Here is a 7,099-nt window from a genome sequence, read left to right as displayed (position 1 = left end):
CATACAAAAGTTATCAAAAGTCATTTCAAAAAGTCAATCTGACTCAATACAATAGTTGAATGGTCATGGCAATTGAAACATTTTAACATTTCACATAGTTTCCTAATTTTTGTAAAATTAAACTATAGTTTTTATAAGGCTTTAAAATATGATAAAACAATCAATTTTGACAATTGTTCAACAAAACGAGACGTGCCTTATATAAGAATTAATTTACTCTGCTGGTAATATTTAAAAATTCAATTTATCAATCTTATAAACAAGTTGTTTAAATATTAATTGCAGATTCAAAAGCAATTTCAATTAATGTTAATCATAATTCAGTTGATCATATCTTTTAATTCGTTCATCGAAATCATACGATATCTAAAAGAAAAGTTATTGATTTTTCGCCAGCTTTCCAAAAACATGCATATCATATACCTTTTATTAGTAATATATGTATTTAATTCGTGATTCATCATAAACTGTTTAACAACGAAATTTAGCATACCAGCATCCATAAACATATATACTCAAGCACTAGACATGTATACACTATTAATATATAAAAGATAAGATATGAATGCTCACGTATCAATATTGTGATTCAATATTGCAGGAAAGTACGTAGAAGCAACGGAGATGATAAATACTAGGTTAGACTTGCGAATAATACCCATGAACATTACTCATAATCTCCATAGCTATAACCCATAGTTTCCTTAGCTTAAACCCGTTTGAAAACTTGTTTTGAAAGTGACATGCTCATGACCTCGTCGTAGTATTTTATGTATAATACTAATTAATAATACTCCGGACTATAAGATTAATAATAATATTAATCTTAATAATAATAATAATAATAATAATAATAATAATAATAATAATAATAATAATAATATTAATAATAATAATAATAATTATATAACAAAGGGAGTAAGAAATAGAATATGGGTGTGTGTGTGTACGTTGAGCAAACTGACCAATTTATAGAATGTTTCTGAATCCTGACTGCCATGCGATCGCATGGGTTTTATGCCTATTTCTCATGCGATCGCATGACCCTAAAATCCAGCTCACAATTTTTTTTTGTTTTGTTTGTCGACATATTTTTTTAATATATATATAATATATATAATTTATATTAATTAATTATATATTATATTATATTCACGTGCATAGTTGACTTTTAATTTTTGGTCCGATGACTCGTACATTTATGCTCGACTAATGTCTCAGTTCCGGTTTCTTTAATGCATTTTCGTATGCTTAGAAAACTTGTACTTTACATTTCGTGATTCGTACCTTTTTCAAAATATAATCTTAAATTATCCATAAACTATATTACTCAAAGTATAACTTATACATTTTAGTAATTTGGTCATTTGCTTCTATAAATCAACTCCTCGTTGTTTATTAACATATATTTAATAATATTGAAACGTTTTATATCTAATTCAATTCTATGCATTATCACATTGTAAAATATATATTTTCGTTTAGAAAAATATAAATTTGTATATAATATTTATTTATCAAACAGAACAATAAATGGGTGTTACTATTGTTTACAAAAATAATTTCGAACCTTAATATATATATATATATATATATATATATATATATATATATATATATATATATATATATATATAATATATACAAATACTTTTTCTATACACGTTGCAAGTTATTTATATATCAAATACAGTTAAAAAGGAAAGATTTCTTAAATCAAGGTGGACCTCTCAACAAAGACTTATCACAATACTTACAGGATTTATAATTGTTGAAATATCTGCTAATCCAATCATTGGTATTATCTTCTAATTCCGTAGATAAATATATTAAGCATATATTGAGACAAATACGTTTAATTTAAAATATTATACATTTAATACTTTGTTAACGTTTTCAAGTTATAATATATATATATATATACATATATATATATATATATATATATATATATATATATATATATATATATATATATATATATATATATATATATATATATATATTCATATCCATTTACATATTCGTTCGTGAATCGTCGAGCATAGTCAAAAGGGTAATTGAATGTATGAACATAGTTCCAAAATTTTCGAGACTCAACATTACAAACTTTGCTTATCGTGTCGGAATCATATAAAGATTAAAGTTTAAATTTGGTCAAAAAATTTCGGGTTGTCACACCAAGTGAGGGAGAGTTAATTATTCATGGCGAGAGACGGAGAAGGCTTGTGCCATTATGCACTCATGCACGGGCACATCATTTTCTTGTTAGTGGTGGCATGGCTTTTCTTGCTCATGTAGTTGATACTCGTGAAGAGCCACCATCCATTCGTAAAATTCTGGTGGTTAATGAATTCGAAGACGTTTTTCCGGATGAATTACCGGGTGTTCCGGCGGAAAGACAAGTTGAATTTAGCATTGAGTTGGTTCCGGGGGCTACTCCCATTGCTAAAACTCCCTATCGTTTAGCACCAACGGAGATGCAAGAGTTGTTAAATCAAACCCAAGAGTTGCTTGAAAAGGGTTTTATTCGACCGAGTGCTTCACCATGGGATGCTCCGGTTTTATTCGTAAAGAAGAAGGATGGTAGTATGCGAATGTGCATCGATTATCGAGAGTTGAATAATGTGACAATCAAGAATCATTATCCATTACCTCGGATTGACAATTTGTTTGATCAACTCCAAGGCGCGACTTATTTTTCTAAAATTGACTTACGGTCCGGCTATCACCAAATGCGGGTCCGTGAGGAAGATATTGAGAAAACGGATTTTCAAACGCGTTATGGGCATTTTGAGTTTGTAGTTATGCCTTTTGGTCTTACGAATGCACCGGCAGCATTCATGGACCTTATGAACCGAGTGTGCCAACCTATGTTAGGCAAGTCGGTTATTATGTTCATTGACGACATACTTGTCTATTCGAAGAGTATGAAGGAACATGAACATCATTTGCGTGGTGTGTTGAAGACGTTGCGGAAGGAGAAGTTATATGCAAAATTCTCCAAATGTGAATTTTGGCTAAGGTAAGTTCAATTCCTTGGCCATATTGTGAACAAGGATGGTATTCAAGTAGATCCGGGGAAGATAGAGACGGTGAAGAGTTGGGGACAACCGACAACGCCTACGGATATCCGAAGTTTTCTCAGATTGGCCAGCTATTATCGTCGGTTTATTCAAGACTTTTCTAAGATTGCCTCTCCATTGACGAAGTTGATGAGAAAGAACGCGAGATTTAATTGGGAAAACGAGCAAGAAATTGCTTTTCAATTGTTAAAAGAGAAGTGGTGTCAAGCTCCGGTGTTAGTGTTGCCGGAAGGTGTAGAAGACATGACGGTTTATTGTGATGCTTCTCTAAATGGGATCGGGTGTGTTCTAATGCAAAGAGGTAAAGTCATCGCTTATGCCTCTCGACAATTAAAGGAATACGAAACGAGATATCCGACTCATGATCTTGAGTTGGCGGCGGTTGTTCATGCGTTGAAAATTTGGCGCCATTATTTGTACGGTGTCAAATGTACGATATATTCGGACCACAAGAGCTTAAAACATCTTTTTGACCAACGAGATTTGAATTATTGCCAACGTAGATGGATGGATGTTGTAAAAGATTACGATTGTGAAATACTTTATCATCCGGGTAAGGCGAATGTGATCGCGGATGCGTTTTTCGGAAGAGTCAATATCCGGCGATACGAGTATGATCGTTACGCATGATTATTACTAACAATTTTCTTGTAAAGCTTGGTGAGATTCAAATTGAAGCTTTTGTTAACAACAAACATGAGGAACGAATCGTGGGCCAAACGAAGTTTATCACCTTAGGCCCGCATGGTTTGTTGTCTTTTCAAGGAAGAGTGTGGGTGCCTAAAATGGGTGATTACCGATGAGTACTACTTGATCAAGCACATAAGTCAAAGTATTCCATTCACCCGGGCGCGACAAAAATGTATCTTGATTTGAAGAAAGAGTATTGGTGGCCGGGTATGAAACGTGATGTTGTAAAGTATGTTGAACAATGTGTCACGTGTTTGCAAGTTAAGGCCGAGCACCAAAAGCCGTATGGTAAGTTACAACCGTTAGAAGTCCCGAAATGGAAATGGGAGCACATTACCATGGATTTCATTACAAAGTTACCAAAGACGGCGAGAACCCAATTTGATTCGATTTGGGTGATATTTGATCGGTTGATGAAAAGTGCCTTGTTTCTTCCCATTCGGGAAACGATATCATCGGAGTCTTTGTCAAAGTTGTTTATCAAGGAGGTGATATCGAGACATGGGGTTCCTATATCTATTATTTCGGATCGGGATACTCGTTTCACATCTCGGTTTTGGAATAAGTTTCATGAAGATATGGGTACACAATTGAGAATGAGCGCGGCGTACCATCCTCAAACAGACGGCCAAACCGAGCGTACCAATCAAACTTTGGAGGATATGTTACGGGCGTGTATTATTGATTTCGGTAGTAGTTGGGATGAGCACTTACCTTTGGTGGAATTCTCGTACAACAATAGTTACCACGCTAATATTGGAATGCCACCGTATGAGATGCTCTATGGGCGGAGGTGTCGAACTCCGATTTGTTGGGGCGAAGTGGGACAAAGGAAAATCGGGAGTACCGATTTGGTTTTAGAGACGAATAGCAAGATTGAGGCGATTCGGGCTCATTTAAAAGCGGCTCAAGATAGACAAAAGTCGTATGCCGATAAACGAAGGTGACTGATTGAGTTCCAAGAAGGTGACATGGTGATACTTAAAGTTTCGTCATGGAAGGGTATTATTCGGTTTCGAAAACGGGGAAAGTTAGCTCCTCGGTTTATTGGGCCATTTAAGATTTTAGCTCGTGTTGGTTAAGTTGCGTATCGTTTAGAATTACCCGAAGAGCTTGCGGGGATCCATAATACATTTCATTTTTCCCATCTCCGTAAGTGTCTTGCGGATGATTCTTCATGGATGCCATTAGACGAAATTGAACTAAACAACAAGTTAGAGTATGTTGAGGAGCCGAGTGCGATACTCGACGAAAAGGTAAAAAGGTTGAGGAATAAAGAGGTGAGAACTTATAAAGTTCAATGGCGTCGTAGTAAAGGCTCTGAGTTTACTTGGGAGCCCGAAGAGTTTGTTTTGGTATATCTTCTTGCTTGTCATGTAGCTTGGATCGCGAGGACGCAATCCGGTTCAAGTGGGGGAGAGTTGTAACATCCCGTTTTCCCAGATGGTTGGGACGCCATCCAAAGTGTGGGACACCGTACTGTGTTGAAGGACTGGATGCCGTCCAGATGTACTGGCGGGCCAGCTGTCTTACTTTGGTTATATTAAAGGGGTTTTTTTGGTAATTTCACTTATGGAACGAGTTTAAGGCCCCAAGATCAGTTCATTGAGTGTTATAACTCCATTTTCAACCACCACTTCTTATCCACTTAAATTCTAGAGAGAGATAAGGGTTTTAGTGTGAGAAAGCTCAATCCAAAGAGGAAGAAGCTAGTTTCGGGTCAAAGTGCGTGTTTTAAAGTTGTTCATCTACTCCCTAGCTACGTTCTGATTGTAGTGGTAAGTCTTAACCTTGAATTCCTTACTTTAATTGTTTAAGGGTTAGGGTTTGGGTAGGTGACGAACTTAAAACCCATTTGCTTGTAATTTGGGAGTTTTGGGTAAGTTTGGGTCATGAGGATTTAAAGATGACTAACCTAGGGTTTCTAAAATGATAAATGTGTTTAAGAGTCTTAATTGGTTAGTTGAGTACTAGCACACCTAGATATTGAGTAAGTAAGTGCTATTTAGGTATGGTGGTGACCCAAATGGGTGTGTTAACTTTGAAATGGGTCAAGGGAGTCATTGATGGCCTAAGTTGCTTAATGGATGTGAAAATGCGATGACCTTGTGTTAAAAGGTATATTAAGACCGAAATGGCTAGTATTAGGGTTAAGTGTGCAAATGGGTCGAAATTTGCAATATGGGTCAATATGTCACTTGAATGGGGAGTAAGTTGGTTGACCAACTCGATTGTATGATTGATTATATGAATGATGTAATAGGTACGCCGCGTTGAAGGTTACGAGCTTGATTAACTCACCAAAGGCGTTAAGGTGAGTGGAATAATTATATATGTATGTATATGATTTATTTGCTTGTGGGGTATGGGTTAAAGTTCGATGTTGACGATACCATATCCTAGAGTATATTGTTTGTTCGTTTTGATGAGGGTTTAAGTTCGATGTTGATGATAACTCATGTATGGATTTAAAGTTCGATGTTGACAAAGCCATACCACTATTGTAGTGACGTTTGTTTGATGAGGGTTTAAGTTCGATGTTGACGATACCTCATATGTTGGTTTAAGTTCGATGTTGACGATATCACATTTATTAGGACGAATGGGGATTAAGTTTGATGTTGACGATACCATTCGTAGGACTAGCCTTGGAATTTGAATACTAATGGATGTTGTAAACATCGATGTTTGTGTATTGTGTTGTAGCATATTGTATTGTTTGCGTTATATGCTATTGTTATACTAGCTTATGTTATCGAGGATTTAGCGTTATACGTTATGAAGGTATGCTAATTATAATGCTTGTATGTATGCAGATTTTGGCATAAGTGTTTGCAAGTAAGTAGGTTATATATGTATGTGTATAACTATTGCACTCACTAAGCTTTGCTTACCCTCTCGTTGTTTACTCTTTTAGGTTCCGGTGTGGACAAGGGTAAGGGTGTTCGGTTGGATTAGTGGCCTCCCGCTTTGTTTTGATAGGGGACGCATTTGGAATGTTTAGCTTTTGAAGTTTGGCCAAGATGTGGGTAGTTTAACAACAAACACCATGCTCTAGGTGTCGTTTGGAATTTAAACTCTTATGGTCGAACTTGTATTTTTGAACGAAACTCGTAAAACGGCCGATGTGGGCCCGATGTTGTAAAACTTGGTTTTATTATGGAAACCTCTTAGTTTTAATTATGTTAACATGTTGTAAAAAGGGTTTTGTTTAAAAGTGTCGGGAAGCGGGATTTCCGCTCATGTAAGTTGGACCCGGGGAGCAGAAACTTTCAATTCATTTGGACGCCGTCCAATATGCTTGGACGCCGTCCCACCCTTCA

This window comes from Rutidosis leptorrhynchoides, chromosome 4 (assembly GCF_046630445.1).
Source record: "Rutidosis leptorrhynchoides isolate AG116_Rl617_1_P2 chromosome 4, CSIRO_AGI_Rlap_v1, whole genome shotgun sequence".
NCBI classification, from domain to species: domain Eukaryota; kingdom Viridiplantae; phylum Streptophyta; class Magnoliopsida; order Asterales; family Asteraceae; genus Rutidosis; species Rutidosis leptorrhynchoides.
This window is presented reverse-complemented; position numbering follows the sequence as displayed.